This window comes from Polistes dominula, unplaced genomic scaffold, assembly GCF_049000335.1.
Source record: "Polistes dominula isolate Pdom_NZ unplaced genomic scaffold, Pdom_raw_medaka contig_27, whole genome shotgun sequence".
Lineage (NCBI taxonomy): Eukaryota > Metazoa > Arthropoda > Insecta > Hymenoptera > Vespidae > Polistes > Polistes dominula.
The window spans coordinates 3,537,501-3,553,138 of record NW_028300906.1 but is presented as its reverse complement, the minus strand read 5'-3'; the positions used below and the strand labels follow the sequence as shown (position 1 = coordinate 3,553,138).

General features: G+C 35.7%; 1 long non-coding RNA gene across 1 annotated transcript in view; it reads right to left on the bottom strand.

The window, feature by feature from the left end:
* Positions 1-13,848: 13,848 nt before the first annotated feature.
* Positions 13,849-15,638, bottom strand: part of LOC107070902 (uncharacterized) — a 2,566-nt gene continuing 776 nt past the window's right edge. The window contains exons 1-2 of the long non-coding RNA XR_016178975.1: positions 14,225-15,638; positions 13,849-14,129 (exon numbers count right to left, since the gene is read on the bottom strand). The exon at positions 14,225-15,638 is cut by the window's right edge and continues 776 nt beyond it. This is a non-coding gene — a long non-coding RNA (uncharacterized LOC107070902). The remainder of the gene's footprint in view (positions 14,130-14,224) is intronic.

Sequence of the window (15,638 nt, the reverse complement as noted above, 5' to 3'; positions counted from 1 at the left end):
TACGATCCATTCGCGAATATTACCGTCAAAAGAAAGAAAAAAGAAAAAACACGTAATCATGCGAATTCGCTAAGCCGCGTTAACAAATAAGCTCTCATAAAGTTTTTCGCGTTCATTACTCGCTCGTTCGAGGATAATTCACCTAACGATTCCTCCTTTACTTGAGAGGGAGAGAGAGACATTGGAAGTAGAGATCGAGTCATTAAAGTTTTTGCATAAATACGCTCGTCGAAGTGTTAAGAATCGATCGTGAGAAATTTGCGAACCGGTAGAGGAGGATAAGGGTAAGGAAGAATGAGAGGACGAGGATGAGCTTTAAGTAGGAACCGTAGGAAATAATTCGAGAACGTCGATTAAGACCATAGATAATCCAAACGAGGGTGGGTGAGTTGTAAGTGGGTGGACCTGGTGCAGCCAGCGAATAAAGGTTAAGGGTGGATCAAGCAGGGCAAAACGGATAGGAAGGGGGGAATGGATATAGGAATAGGGATAGTGATAGGAATAGGTAGGATTGCTTTTCGAGGAAGAGACAGGGGACTAATTGAAATCCCGCGGCGACGCCTTTGGGTCAGCAGTTCGCTACCCTACCACACTTGCGAATCGAAACTTTGGAAACTATAGTAGTAGCTGAAGTAGGAGGAGAAAGAAGAGGATAGTAGGTACTCGTCGTCGTCGTCGTTGTGAGATCTCTCCAATGCTGGCTAGCTAGCTAGCTAGCTAGCTAGTGGTACTCATACGTAACCGGTTAGGATCAAAAGTTTGACCGTGCGAATACCAGGAAATGGATCTGATTTTGGGCTCACGACGATAGCTTAATAGTGGATTACCTCGAGATTGATATTTATCGCTCGGTGGCACACTTATTCTCGCGAGAATAAGCGATATCCTTCAAGAGGATTTTGTCTTTTGAGAGTAGTATCAACGTACAATGCTAGTTCCATCTCAAAAACCTACCTAGGTTGGATAGAGTTGGTATAGATGTTGGGTATACGTACATACGCGTACAAAGCTGGCTCGCTGGTATAGCTTCCAAAGGACGATATACTTTGCGAACTCTTTTATCCCTTGGTATCTATGATCATCGACGACCCTGGTCTAGAACTCCCTTCAAGACCCAATCCCTGGATCCTCGAAGAAAATACAAAGTTCCTGCCCGTCAACCAAAGAGATAAAAACTTCTATCCGAGTCTTTGTTTATCGGTTAAAATTTTTCCTCAACAAAGTGCTACTCTTCTACTTCTACTTCTTCTTCCACTCCTTTTACGTAAATTTCTTCAAAACGATCATAACTTTTGAAACGAGTTAAAACGATACGAATAACGACTAAAGAAAAACATAACAAAAAAAAACATTTAGTTGTCCAAATTGGTTTTGGGTTTTGTGCTTTTCTTTTCACTTTAAAAAGGAACAAAGATATGATCGAATGCGAGTTTAGGTAAGAAGAACACGCGGATATTTGGAAAAATCCAAGGCAATCGTTTTACCGCGGGCCAACGACCAATCAGCGAGTTAACCACGACGCTATGAGCGCAGGGATCGTAGAAGCTATTCGTCTTGTCGTCGCCACGGGCATTATCATATTTCCCAGGGAGGAACGTCAGGGACGTAGTACAAGCCGGCTGCGACTCCCAATAGTTTCGATAGTCTTCGTCTTCTGCCCCCTCTTTCTCTCTCTCTCTCTCTCTCTCTCTCTCTCACTCTCTCACTCTGTGCTCCCTCTTTACGCACGAGCACACCAAAGTCTAACCGAATAAATCTCTTCCGAAGCAATTTCGCAAAGTTTCATTTGCATCGAATCTACATCGATGGAATTTGATTTCATGCCTTCGTAAACAACTTCGTGGCTGTGAGAATGAGAAAGAGAAACTAACTCGTGATTTTTCATCGGAGAAATGAAAAGTTACGATAAGACAATCCTAATCACGATTATTTCACTTTAACTGGAATTCACTTATCAGTATTTACAATCTCGAGAATTAACTCGAAATCTACCGACAATTTAAATATACTTATTTAGATCTTAACCAATCAAACGACTGATTTTTAATGAACGTTATATTTTTGACAATTAATAATTAATTCTATCATTGTAATACTGATTAATAATTATCATTTTAAAGTATGCATGTACGCAGATGACACAAACGTGAAGTCCTATGGTAATTGTAATTACCTAATGATGAGGAAGACAAGAGTTAAATTAAAATAATGAAAATATTTTCATCATTCTGATATCTAATCAATTCGCGAAAGACAATATTTAATCATTAAACGTATATCGAAAACAATACGAATAGAAATGAAGCAAAAAAAAAAGCGAAAATGAGAAGAGAAAAAGAGAAAGAGACAATGTAGAAGGCAATTTAGAATCTGCCAAGAAGGAAACCTACTTAGCGACGGGATTCGGGATGGAGGACGAACGGGAATATAGATTGAGTTTAAAGCAGGATACTATGTTGCAGCTTGTCGTACGGCTGTGAAAGCCCGTACGTAAGAAGGGACAAGAAAAGATATAAGTGAGAGAGGAATAAGGAGAGTTAAACAAAAAAAAAAAGAAAAAAGGAAACAAAAGAAAACGAAAAAGAAATAAAAAAAACAAAGGGAACCAAAATAGACAAAAAGAGTACTTCTCATCGGGGCTGTTTTCCTTCGAAATTCCACTCACGAAGAGTCCTTTGGAAAAGGAAATCGAATCCCTCTATTTACGCTCGCAACTTTTATCACCATGGATGGAGAGACCAAGCAGGATCTACCCCAAGAAACCCCATTTCACCCATCCCAACCCTACTCCATCACCACCACCACCACCACCACCATCACCATTGCTACCCAATCTTCTTTCTTTCTCTAACACCATTTCTTGTAAGGTTTCAGCGAAAAGCGTGTAATAATAATCGTAATTATCTCGGCTATTGTTTCCTCAGATAATTAAGTTCTTGCAGGAAGTTTGTGCAAAGGTAAAACTTAGCTCACACACACACACACATATATACAGACACACCTACCAACCAGAGTCCTTTGCCAATTTCTGTAAAAAGCGTTTTTGCTGGCTGTCCTTAAGAATATTCCTGTACAAAAGAGAGAAAGAGAACAGGAAATGATTCCTCGGCCAAACTATTCGTTCACGATACTAAGGATATACATAGTTAACCATTCGAGAACGCGAGAAGCGTAATAGCATATCGAATATCGATGCGGTTTTACGGGCGCTTTGTCGTTCGATCGCACGTAAACCGCGAATCTAGCTAGCTAACTAATTATCTTCGTTGGCATAATGTTATAATGCTATAAAAGGTAATTCCATATTAAACCATAATCGAATTCGACTAGCCATTTATTAAAGTTACTAATATATTAACGGCCGTTTGATCTTTCCACTCCTCTCCACTCCTCCTCTGATCCTCAATCCCCTGAATCCTCATTTTCGTTCGCGACCGTCTTAAGATTTCATTTCCACTTATAAATTTGTGCTTCAGTCTACCAGCCAAAAAGATCAGAGAAAGAGGAGGAAGAAAGAGGGAAAACGTATTACGAGAGCGATTAATTAACGATAATAGAAACCGATTTGAAAGCAGGGTTTTGCGGGAAATAATCGCGATTTAAATCGACGAGATAAAAGTAGTGGAGAATGTTAAAGATAGACAAGGATGGAAAAAGACGAAGACGAAGAAAAATATCTATATCTATAGATACATATATACATAAGCTGAGAATAGGAAGAAAGAAAAGTTCCGCGAAAGCAGACCGGCGTATATTAATTACTGCTATCAGTGCGGGGCGGAAGATTCCATCAAGTTCGCAGCTGCGGAACGTTACAGGGTAGTACGTAGGACCACCACCAACCAGTACCTGACGAGGAAAGAAACGAACGGACGGATGGAAGAAAAGAGAAGAGAACAGAGGGGGTGTGTTCGCGTAGTAGTCAAAGAAACAGGGTGGGAGAGCTGAAGGGGTTTAGAGGTGAAAGGGGGAAGAGGTTCGCGCGGCCGAGTCTGGCTATCCGCCACACGTACACCCTCCGTCACGCCCCTCTCCTTTCCAAACCCCCTCCCGGATAAATTACGCTAGATATCTGCATACAAAACGGCTCAGGAAAATTAAAAACACAAACAGCGAGAGAGCGAGACCAGGCACCGCCGCCACCTCGTCCTTTTTCTTTCCATCCTTCTTCCCATCCTTCTTCCTTTTTATTTTTTTTTTTTGTTCTTTTTTTAATCGCATCCCGGAAAGACTTTTCTTATTTCATTGAAACAAATAACACAACACAAGCTATTGCTGTACAACAACACTCAGCTACCCCAAATCTTGTTAATCGAAATTAACGCGCGAGAACTTACGAACGTGTAATTGCCAATTGATACAAAATTAAAAAGAACAAATAATAAATGGAAGATTTATACGTAATAGAGATGTCATATAAACTTTTTCATTCTTATAAAACTTAGTACACATTAATCATTTATTTAGATGCTAGTTGTATAATGCAACGCGATCATTCACAATGATCTATCATTGAATTCTCTAGAATTTCAATATCGAAGGTGTAATATTAACGCGTGAATCGGTGGCTTTAACGGTAGTCATATCACGGTCAGGTAGAGAATCCCGCAGAGATACCAAGGTGGAAGACGTCCGGTGGTAACGAGGTGGAACGGGAAGACCGGAGGGAGGGAGGGAAGGAGGTGGAACGGGGGCGGCTTTAATTATCCCGCGGCCTCCTAACGTGCAATTAATTCCGAATGCGGTTTAGTTTAGCGAACGAAGAGCAAACAATGTATTACCCTCTAGACCGTCTAAACGTAGGCGGTTACGCTGAATTCGATGGTAAAAGCGGAAGGGTGGCTGGGCTGGTTCGGTGGGTGGTATAGTTTAGGCCACTTTACGCAAATAGCACGAATCCTGTAGATAGTGCATACACGTCCTCCTACCCTCCTTCATGCCTCTTCTCACGTTTCCTGCAGTCAGCGCGTGAGTTTGGGGGGTGGTGGTGGTTGGTAGGATAAGTAAACTAAAGTTAAACTTAATGCTTTTGCGAATTTCTTATGCGCTCATGGTCACGTCTAACCAAAAAATAAACATTTATCCTTTATTATATTGTATCTATTTCTATTGACAGATATATCGTTCCCAAATAATATCCGAATTGGTTATATCACTTGAAGTTTTTCTCTCAGCAAAGAAGAATTATCTTATTAATCCTCTTATCTCATTCTCATAAGTTTTTTGCATTTCGATAGATGAAAAAAGATCATAACACGAACATCTTCATTTCTCTGAATCTTTCTTGTGTTCATCTGAACACGAGCACACGTACATGACGCACATTTGCCCACCCTGTCGTAGAAACGGCATAGTATGGCGTTGGCGAGATAACGCGCGGCCGACGCCGATGCCCCATTTACATAAGCATAATGCGAAGATTATTCGTGTCTGGTCGACGGGCCATAAATACGAGATGGTAAAGGCATAGAAAAGAGTAGAATGAGGCGGACGGGGTGAGGAAGAGATGGATGGAAACGAGGCCGAGTCTGGATAAAAATTAGACGAACTTTCCTGCTATTTCTATTTCTCTCTCCTTCATCTTCTTCGACAAGAAGACGAAGAAGAAGAAGAAGAAGAAAAAGAGTTTCGTTCCGGCGCGAGCGCTGTACAAAACGAAATCACGGTATACAGTGCCAAGAGTCGTAACACCCCTGAATATATCCAAGGAATATCGAGTTTTTATGGCACCTTCGACCCCCTTTCACGATCATCGAAGGTTATCTGAACGACAGCGAAGGAAGAGGAAAGGATCGAGTGTGGGGCTTGAAATTTCGGTTCATGGTACGCAGAAATGATTCTTTTGAGAAACGTCCAACCTACCAAATGGAAAGAAAGAATAGAGAAATAGGTGAGCTTTTGAATTAAAGAGAGAAAAAAGGTCGAGAGCGAAATGATAGGAGAGAGAAGGTTGGTAGGAAATAAAGGGAAAGGGGCAAAGAGAAGAGAGTAGTTCGCGCGAAGCGAATGACTGCGATTCGTCCAATTATCGGTTGGCACCAAAAGTGCTGGGTCTGGCTCGCCTGCCAAATGGGAAATAGCCGGCGAACTGCAGAGGCAAGCTATACCAGACGCTATGGACCCATGGACCACTCTCTATGTGTGTGGACGACTCTAAGAGGAAACCTTTCCTCGGGTTTGCTATGGACTCTTCTCTCGCAACGTTGTAAACGACAATCGCCCAAAGATAGTTTCAGCATCAGTATCCCAACCCTCGTATGTATTCTAACAACAGGAATCCAAGAACATTGAACTCGGGTAGAGAGGATCACGAAAGTTTCATTCTCTAATGACAATTGATTCTTCTATCATTTTCTTCTTTGCAATCGATCATTATTATTCGATATTGCAGATGTGCTAGAAGATTTTTATCCTCGAAAGAATTTTGCATTTCTAATCTTTTTTCCAAGCGATCATCTATACTTACACGTGTGACAGAGTGCTTCTGCTGGTCTCTGAGACAAGTAAATGACGTCATTAACGAGGCTAAAAGTGCTGACGTGCTTTAACCCACAATTTCTGCCCGTTCCCGCTTAAATCCCCTGCAACCACCACCCATCCCGCCCCATCAAAAGATCGATGCGTCGATTTCCGATACCCGCTAGCGTCGCCATAAAGTCGAATGGAATTGTACCGTACGAGTTTAGTGTGTGCGCGCTTGTGCGAGAGAGAGAGAGAGAGAGAGAGAGAGAAAGAGAGAAAAGAGAGAACCCTTCGAATAAATTTTCACGACGTAAATCATTTTTTCTCTCTTCCACTTTTACCTCGATCTTCATTCTTTCCAACCTTTTCTCCGTTAAAACGATATCCACGTGTCAGCACAAAGAGCGTCAAAACTTTGTTTCTTCTGATTCACGTCGAGGGAGATCATTTTTATTACAATTCTTTTTCTATCATCCATAAATTCATTTCTTAACGAATTTATTCCAACATTAGATATCAAAGAGAGAGAGTTCAATAATCTCGTCGAAAATTCTTACAGATACTGTATATAGTATGAGTAATACAAAAATTGCATCTTAAATTATAAAATGATCAGAACGAACGAAAGAAAATATGTATGAAAAAACTAAGTTTGTAAGATCAAGAAATTAATTTGAAATGTTTCTCTTTTCTCTCTTTCTTATTCGATTTTCTTGTTCTATACGTTAATTAACTCGTTTTATTAATTAACGAATCGCACGAGTACGAGAATAAACATTCAGAAATATCGATTTTCTCGAATTATTATCTTCGAATTTTTCGTGATAATATATACCTAATATATATACCTAATATTAGATTGTTCGATAAATGATAATTATAGAAATAAGATTTCTAATATATTATTATTCATATTAGATTCTTACATAAGAGACATAAAATAATATTTAAAATCTGAAATGGAATTTTAGATAATCAATTAATTCATTTTAATAATCAAAAATTGAATCGTGTGTGATATAAATATTTTAATTTGAAGAATCTGAAATATAAAAGAGAAAATATTTCGTGTCATATAATATTTGATTTTCAAAAGTACATTATCAAAAAGAAATTTAATGTCTATGTAATATTAAAAATACACCAATATATTCAATATTTTTTCAATATTTTGTACTACTAGGGGGTATGTGAATATTTGATATTTGATATATTAATATATTAGGAAAACATACTCCAGATGAATTTAATCGAAGTTTCTATATCCCTAGAGAATATACCTACATTTGCCGATATCGCGACAAAGGACTACGAATGATCGTGTAATTCGTCAGGATAAATCTTCGTTGTATAATTTAACGAGCTTGCCTGCAGTTATGGGGCCTATATGATCCGCGTAGCATGAAATGTTGGGCATCGGTGTGTGCCTGGTGTACAGATAGATACTGGGCATGGTAATTGGCGAGCTAGGTATGCAGATACATGCCACATGTATTCTGAACGGGTAGGAGAAGATGAGAGGGACATTGGTAGTGGTAGGGATAGTATTAATATACTCACACACGTGTTAACAATCGTGTCCCCAGAATTTGATTGTTCGTGTTGTCTAGAGAATTACGAATCTAACGGGGGGGATTCATAGTCAATCGTTATTCGAAAGTAGTATCAACCCTCCAGTATCCCTTTCCTCTTCTTCCATCGTCCAACTCAATTCCCAAACTACCTCATCTTATTTCGCGGTCTTTTACTCGTCCTTTTCCTTTGTAAACGCGCACTCTTCTTTAGATTGCTTTCCTCTTCCTTTTTCTATCTTTCGATACTGGTAATTGGATTTAAAAGGATCGACGTTTATTGTGAATTTATTGTAATACCAAATTAAATTAGTTCTATGGTTTTTTTTTTCTCGACTAACAGTGTTACATTCTTTCATGGAAAGAAATGCTTGTGCAGCTAGTGCTGCTGTGTTTTTTTTTCTCTTTTTTTTTTTTTCTACTACTACTATCGTGTAATCAGCTTTATAGCGCTTTTAAGGGATAAAGAAGATTGCCAACAATTTCTATCTCTACATTTGACTTGGTTTCTTTCTTTATCCTTACGTTGCCTAGTAAATAGAGTTTAAGTAAAACGTTGTCTATCATGGAAACATCGGACGTGACATTAAAAAGGCACACCACCGTTGCTCACCAAAAGTCGTATTCGATTTTACGGATGGCATTTTGCAATCGTCTAAAAATTCACGCAGCCTGTCTCGTCAATAAAAATACTTTTAAGGTAATGAAATTGATATAAAGAATGGATTGCAATGGGAACACCGTAAAACATCACCGACCAATGTATCAACCTTTTATTCATCGAAAAAAGAGAATCGGATATTTTTGATAAAACGGATATGTTCTTGAAAATATTCCATGCGTACAATTACGTGTCTTACTTCAATTCTAAATACTTTCCTACAACCATATTCGAGTAATTTAAACGACTATTGTAAATCTATGAGAAATTCATTTCCGTTACCTTTGAAATGACCAAAGAAGTATGGTGGTGTGCGCATACTCGTGTGCCACAAATTGCTTTCAGGGGAAATTTATTTTTCGATTAATATTTATCGTACTATAGAGTACGATAATCAGCGTTAGGTGGTAAGTGATAAAGCGAAAAAGAAAGTAAAAAGAAAGTAACAAGAAAAAGAACAAGAAAATAAAAGCAAGTGCGTTGGTAACCTGAGAGGGTCGTGCGAACCAGTACCGGTGGATTGAAAGTTCCCAAGGCTGTCGTTACGTTACTTGCCTCCTCCAAGTATCGTACAAGTTAGGGAGAGATATATATTTAATATATGTGTGTGCGTGTGTATGTGTGTGCGCGAGCGCGGACGCGTGTGTCCGTATAAAGATGCATAATGGAAAAGAGAAAGACAACGATAACACTCCCTCACACACATAGACACCCATACACGCATAGAATATACTCGGTAGCCCCCGCCACCCGTATTTATGAGCTTTCCCTACGCCAGCTGACTTTAAATTGAGTCTACTACTTGGAAACGCCGCGGATTAACTCTGCGACGCATGAATTCTTTAGCGAGCGTATTCTCGCCGGGGTGCCGCAGAGATTAGCCGCGTTCCTTTTCGCCGTTCGCGCGAGAAAGCTTTCTTTAGGCAAAAGATAACAGCGAAAAGTAGAAGAAGAAGAAGAAGAAGAAGAAGAAGAAAGAAATAAAGAAAGGAACGAAGAAACGATAGAAAAGTCCGAGTCCCTTTGCTTCAAAGTAAGAAGGTAAAGAAAAAAAAAAAAAAGATGAAAAAGAGGTTAACGAATTTAGACATTTTTTTGTTCCTTTTGTTTTCTCTCAGCTCGTTCGCGAAAAAAAAAAAGAAGAAAGAAAAAGAAAGAAAATGGTTCAGAATTTTCGCGAAAACTTGAGATACCAGTTTGGAAATTCAATTGCATCTTCGTCTCTCTCTCTCTCTCTCTCTCTCTCTCTCTCTCTATGAGAAAAGGAATAAGTTCCTATTCTAGAATCTTTCGGAATATGTTTTCGATGCATAGGATGGCGTTAAGTGCAACGTGCACAGGATAACAATAATGGTCGAGCTGAGATTCTATAATTTTTCCATATACCGTTGGTAAAGCCGATATAAAGGTAGAGGGACACGTAGTATATTTTATCTCACCAAATGGAAAATGCCGAAAGGAATACACGATATTCTCCTCTCTTGGAAAGTTTCTCTACGAATAAATCATGTGTTGATTATTTTGTATTTTTATCGTAAACCATAACGAAATTTCGAAAGAACGTGCATACAAATTTTTCATTTAATAATACGTAACAATAATAAATGAGTTAATTAATCGATTCAACGATAACGATGATCCCAACGACAACGACAAAGACAACGACAACGACGACGACCAACGACGCATATATGCGAATAATCTCTACAGGATATTATTTCTATAATATGTTGATTATATTTATTACAATGTATATTCACGGCTGGTCGAAAGGTTCGATTTGAACCGCTTTAAAAATGCATTTTAGTCTGGACAATGAGATAATAAGCTATTTCGAAGCATAGACTGGGTGTTTTGGTACGAAGCACCTCGCGTTGTGTTCAAACAACGTGTAATGCAATTCTATGCACCAATGAGTTTTGACTACCCACGATCGTAATTGCTAATTAATTATTACCGACTTTTCTGCATAACAAAACGATCCTACCCGTTTCTAAAATGGAAACGATTTCCTCGATTATTTTGTTCGAAGCATGCAACCGGAACCGTTAGAGAACACTATGAATCGTTCATTTGCGAATGAATAACGTAATCGTGTGCTCGATGAACGATAGTTTAAATTCCTATGCTCGAAGCGAATATAAACGCATCGTTGAAATAATTCACTTTGTATTATATTGCAATAACTTTTATCTTCTTCTACAAATTAATACTCTCTCTCTCTCTCTCTCACTCACTCTCTATTATTATTACTTATATTATCTTTATATTGTATTTTTTGTTAAACTTTGATTTTATTTGTCGGCACACATTGAGAAAGAAATGTTTGTTTTTTTGTCACGAGAATTCGACATATCCATTTTCGTGAAAGAACAGGAATTATCGGCTGAATTCTAGAATCCGGAATTGAATTCAGCAGTGTACGCGGGAGCCAATGGCCCGAGGAGAAAGCAAAAGAAAACGAGAGGAAAGAGTAAGAAAGAAACGCGCAAGGGTGGTGAACATCAAATGATGTATTACAAGTAACTGCGGCCAATAAAAATTAAGCGTTTTCTTTGCTCCGTGTGATTTGTGGATAATAAATCAAAAGAACTATTGCAATTTGAAAGCACTAAATGTATACGCATATAAAAGGTACAATTAAAAATGTCTTTGATGAGATTTATATTGAACGAAAAAAAATGGTAAAAAAAAACATGTGTGCATATCAAACAAGTTAGAAGTGAAACCTTTAAATAAACAAATTTGGAGGATAATTTATTATATAATATTATTATAATATTATTTGTACTTTTAATTTGTAATTATTTATTTAATTATTAATTTAATTATAAAAATGCGCGCCTGTTTGTATGCAACCCTCCAGACACACTTTGAAAATGTTGCTTGCGAGCGCCATCTACTGAGACGGAATTTTTTGGAAGTTAAAACTGTTTATACACGTATGTATGACGGGTTGCTTATCTTTCGGGTAGAAATGTGTCTCTGGAGGGTTGCATCCATACAGGCGCGCATTTTTATAATAATTACAAAGAAAGTAAATAATAAAAAACTTTAAAAAATGTTTGCAAATCAAATATTTTTATAAATAATGATAAAAATTAAACTTTAATATTGTAATTAATTTATGCATATTTTTAGAACAATATTTAGTATTTTTAAGGCCGTTTCTTTTCCCCACTAGATCCAAGTTTCGTTTTCCCACTACATCATCGCGTTTCAGTTTTTCAAATAACACCAATTCTAAAGAAGTTTTCACTTAAAAAAGACAATTGCTAGGACTATTTGAAAAAGTAGAAAAATATCTCTATACAAAGACATAGAAGAAAATGAATCACGTAGAGTACCACCGGCAGCAATTTCTGAAATTCATCAGGAAACGCAATATGTTCGAGCGCGAGATGGAACGCTTTGGGGCGATAATCGGATCGATCGTACGCGAGGGATGACTTTCCTGCCGAAAAGGAAATTGGTCGTTAGTTATTCTACCTGCTACTCTCACGGCAGGAAACAATTACAAATTTGCAAGCAACAAAATCATTCTTCGTTCGTTGCTATAATTTTCATTGGACAACTAACAAGAAGACGGTGTGATCGACCATCCTCAGATTTTTTTCAAATTTGTTATACTTGTAGTAATCCATGAGAAGATTCATTATCCCTTTAAACCTGCTGCAAATACCTAACATTCTAACAATACCACTACCATGAAAGATTTTTAAAGACACTGCCCTTAATATACTTACACTAGGAAAAAAAACCATATACAGTAGTAATCTATCAAATGAATAGCTGAAGGAGTGCATTTTTGTTTTTTCCAAGTGAAAAAACAAATAGCAAATACATTCTAATGTGCAGTTCTCAACATATACTAAATTTATTTCTGTGCATCTTTCTAGGAACTTAAAAACATTATTGGAAATCGACTGAGATCGGAAAAAAATTATATATTTGTATGAACTCAAGTCTTCTTGTAGAAAATCCCTGTGAATTATTACACGAAAAGAATGCACTTGCAGGGACAAGAAATAATCTAGAAAATAATATGTTTAGAAGTAAAAATAATAAATCTTGTTTGTGAGGACGAAGCAAATATAATATAACTGTTAAAATACATTTATTTTTATCGTATAAAAAGTGATTTACATTGTATTTATTTTTAATCATTTAACAAAAATATATTGGAAAATTTGTATTTTATTACCGACTGTAAAATATGTGTCGCTATCTAGCGGTATTTACTAGTGGCTATTACTTTATTTTACCGACTGGTAAAAAATGTGCCGCCATCTGCAGGTATTATATACAATTTTATATTACCGACTGTAAAATATATGCTGTCATCTACCGGTACTAATTATTACTTTATCTTACCGACTAGTAAAATATATGCTGTCATCTAACGGTATTAGCAATTACTTCATTTTACCAACTAGTTAACATTTTATCGCTATCTAGCGGTAAAAAGTAGTACTTTATTTTACCGACCGGTAAAAAAAGTTTCACCATCTAGTTAGAAAAACACGTACTACTTATTACTTAAAATATATATACTAGATATTTTACATAAATTTATTTAATTAATGTTTTACATGTACGTTATATATTGCTATTTCAGGTAAATAATTTTTGTCGAAAAATTTATTTTGTAACAGGAGAACATGATGTGCGTGAAAGTAGCACGTTTTCTGGGTTTCCTGGAAGTTTTTGGAAATTTAGAAATTCTTAGAAATGAGGTTATTAAGGTCGAAAATTTTCGGAAGTTGAAAATTTAGAAAATTTTCTTAAAAATCAAGTTTATTACCAGGAACACATGATATGCGAAGAGGTGGCACGATTTCGGGGATTTCTGAAAATGGGGTATCTCGGAAATTTAAAAATTCTTGGAAATGAAGTCATTAAAGTCGAAAATTCTCGGAATTTAAAAATTTTCTAGAAAATCAAGATTATTACCAGGATCACATGATGTGTCAAGAGGTGGCACGCGTTATCATTTTTATGCGTTTTAAATTGTACTTTAAATAAATATTTTCAAACATAGAAATAATACATCTCCAGAAAATTATTTTTAGTTGCAAGCTCTGCAATTATTATTTTGTAGGAATGTCGGGAACTTCGTTTAGGGTTTTAAATGCCAGAAATAATTGCAACAAATTATTTGATTTCATTTAAGTATATTCTATCAATTTAAATCTTCTACAGAAAGTTTCTTTTACAATACTTTAATGTAAGTTTGATTTTTAAGATAGATAAGTTTCAATTAGTATAAAAAAATCAATTGAAAATCTAGTACGATTTTTTTAAAGCTGCTGATGTGTGTGATAATCCATTGAAAGTCTTATGATTGTCTTCTTAATAACAGAAAATTTGTCTAAGTACTCAGGTATGATGGGAATCAGATGTATTTTCAATCTGTTTAAAAGTATGTCGCTTACCTGTAACAGCAATATAAAACATACATGTAAAAAACAAATTAAATAAATTTATATAAAATTTATAGTATATATTTTAAGTAATAAGTAGTACGTACTTATCTGATAAGATGGCGAAACATATTTTACCGGTCGGTAAAATAGAGTACTACTTATTACCGCTAGATATCGATAAAATTGTTACTAGTCGGTAAAATGAAGTAATTGCCAGTACCGCTAGATGACAGCATATATTTTACCAATCGGTAATATGGAGTAGTAGCTAATACCGCTAGATAGCAGCACATATTTTACAGTCGTTATTTAAAGGAATATTAGTAGTACTTTCAATGATTTAGACGCAGATGTCGTTACGTGTAACTTTGCATAGTTAATGTCGGTAAGGTAGGAATTCGTATATATTTTGTATGCTACAGAAATATATAAAAATTAAATATAAAATAAAATTTTAAAAATAAATGCAGAAATTTTTTTATATATGTGAATGTATAAAAATAAAAATCTGTTCTGTATTAAATTAAAATGTAAAAATAATTAATTTCTTTGATCAATAACATAGAAAATTTTCGAATTTATGTTATAAAATAATTGTCTACCTTTAAAAAATCCATAATCAGAGATTTCAAATTGTAAAAATGTACAAATGTAAATTAAAATATTTCATTTAATTCGTTTATAATTAAGAGATTAATTGTTTAATTCAAAATGAAAAAAAAAAAATTCGATTTGCCATGAAATAATTAAAAAAAAAACTCTTAGCAATTTGTAAGATCAGTCAATTTTTTATGGCTGTCATCCATAGAAATAGACGATAAAATTTCGGGACAAATAAGTATTCGTTTGGGGTGCGGGTCGCGTGTCGTTGAGAGTCATCTTGACCAGCATGTCCAAACGTGAAAACATATGGTTTTTATACGGGAGTATTAGAGTACCCCATATAAAATCGAGGGGATAAACGAAGAAATATTTCCTAAGGAGAAAAATATTCTCATACTTTCTCACTCAACAAAGTTGATAAGTCCATGAGAAGAACAAAACTGTAAAATATTAAATCTCAAATCAGATTTCTAGCAATTTAAATTAAATTAAACATTTAATATTATCCGTGATAAAAACAAAAAAAAAACAAAAAAATAATCAATAAAAACTACAAAACTAAGAAATTGTAATTGGTTGAAAAAAAAATTATTTTAGTTGACCAACGTAGTAGTAGTACAGTATACTGTGATACCGAGAATTACACAATAAGATATCGTGTGTAACGTATAAAACGATTCTGACGAAAAGATTACTCATCGCGTATCTTTTTTTTTTTTTTAATATTTCTTTTCTTTTTATAGAAGTTCTATAATATGGGCCTATTTTCCAAATTTTTTTTTGTCACGATAAAGAAAGATCGACTTATATGTATATATATATATATATATATATATATATATATATATATATATATATATATAAAGAGATCATGTAATCAGAGAGATTGAAAGATATACTCTCGTAAATTCCCAC